The sequence below is a fragment of the Pantherophis guttatus genome, chromosome 5 (assembly GCF_059756535.1).
Source record: "Pantherophis guttatus breed Tessera chromosome 5, ASM5975653v1, whole genome shotgun sequence".
Taxonomy (NCBI): domain Eukaryota; kingdom Metazoa; phylum Chordata; class Lepidosauria; order Squamata; family Colubridae; genus Pantherophis; species Pantherophis guttatus.
Window position 1 is genome coordinate 90,555,941 of NC_142067.1, and position 2,225 is coordinate 90,558,165.

Below are 2,225 nucleotides of genomic sequence, written 5' to 3' on the forward strand. Positions count from 1 at the left end.
AAAGAAAAGTGTGAAGTAGAAAGAAAGGATGCGGACATGTGTAGTTAGCTTACTGATAAGAAGTTTGGCAAGCTACGGAAAGTTTTAAAGTCCAAAAATATGAGCTCAGCTGGTAAATACAAAAACGCAGTGACAATCCACTCCATCTCTTCATCTCTTATCCTCTGTTCTCTATTCCTATGTCACACCAACAATGCCTTTTCTGGGAGGATCACCCACAAAGGGGGCAGGGTGGCCCTATTCTCATATCTTTCAGCCATGTACAGACAACTCCACAATCTTTGGAAGCAGACCACATTGATCCAAACGCTGCCTCCAGTGGAGATCTTCCATTCATTTGAGCCAGGAACTTGGGTTTGGATCCAGCCATCCACTAGAAAGTCACCATGCAACCAAAGTGAAGCAGATCTTCCCAGGTCCTACAGATTACTCAGATGCTTGTAAAGGCTGCAGAGAAAAGAAGGACTTATGGATCCAATGTGCCCCACGTAAAGCTTCAAAAGACAACTGGAAAAGACTGTTCTGTCTCCGTCTCACACACGCATCCCCACAGACAGTCAGTAGTGAAATAAACCAGCCGACAAAGATTTCTCTAAGAGCAGAATTGGCAGCAACCCAGTGGCTGGCTGCCAAGAGTCTTTTACTTACGAAGGGAGTGTTTTTCAAAGCCAACACACAAAAGATAAGAGAATATTCAAAAAATCCAGCAATGCAGAGAGGTTTGTTCAATATCAGTTTTTGCTTGTCACAGAGCTTGAACGGCCACCACACCCCCTTTTATACCCCATGGGGTGTGGTCCAGTGACTCAGCCTAATCCCTGGCACGCCTCTTCCTCTGCTGCGCGCGCTTATCTCTGTGACGCTGTCGAGGGTCCAGCCAAGACTCATCATCATCATCATTACTTAACGCACTATTGCTTAACGCACTGTAAGCCGCCCTGAGTCTCCGGAGAAGGGCGGCATATAAATCAAATAAAAAAAATTACTGTCCACCTGCGGCTGCGTGGAAGTGCTTGGCCCCGGGCCTATCTCTTGGCCTCCGGAGGACACCGGAGGCATTGCCAGAGAGGAGGGTCCTGGAGAGGGAGGCCTTGCCAACTCCTCTCCTTCACTCTCGGGTCCTCTCCTGCTGATAACACAGGCTCAGTGATCGGAGCCACGACTGTGGGGGAGGGTGGAAACTCATTATAAAGTTTTTTTGTTTCCTCATTTACCTTGATGTAATTAACCAGTTGAATAGATTCATGGGTAGCTGCACACACACATACACATACACACCCCATTCAGAATCAGACTGAAGCTATCCTCTTCACCCACCTCCACATAAGGCTTCCACTAAGCTAGTTCTTGCTCTGTGACACTAAGACCCTTGCAGTTATACCACCCTGCCAATTCCATGGCATGCCCCTCAGGCAATTAACATGCTCCACTGAAGAGGTAGCAGGAAAAAAATATTTCCAAACCCCTGCCCCAGAATCACATGTGGTTTGGTGGTTGTACTTCATCAATAAAGAGAACCTTTCTTCCCAATCAGTCTCCAGCCCCATTTTATCTCCAGTGCCTTCCTCCCAGCTTGTAACTGAACTAGATAGATATTTCTTCCAGCACCATGATATAATAATGTACCTGAGTTGGTATTAACTAGCATTAACTAGGTTTTAAAGTAATATTGTGCTGAACTGTTGATTTCTTGAATATTTTCTTCATCTAAAAAGAAGCTCTTGTTTATCTCATTTGTGAGATGCATTTGAAATTTATTTACAAAATTCATGGAAGAGCTGGCATCTACTACATGAAAATCTCTTGTTAATCCTCTCCTTTGAATTACAAAGTAAACAGTGAATAATTTTTTGAAAGAAATTGTATCAAATAGGATAGGGCATTACTATACAAACACTGCAGTTTCAAGAGTTTGCAAACACTTATGAAGAATCTTGGTTATCATGAAGTATAATTAAATATAATACAGGCATGTCACATCAGAGTATAAGAAACAGGAAAGAAGGCATCATAAAATTATATGCCTAATTACAATTATATTCAAAAGGTTCTTTTTAAAAAAAAATAATAATTATGTTTGTAAGAAATCCCCCTTGCTGAAATGCTGCAAAGCTTGCTGTTTTTCCTATAGCAGTTGTTTTGATTTCTCCTAGATGAAAAGCTTCGAAAATAGCTCATTGTGCTCATTACTGTTTTGGAAAGACTTCAGTTAAAGGATGTGACGT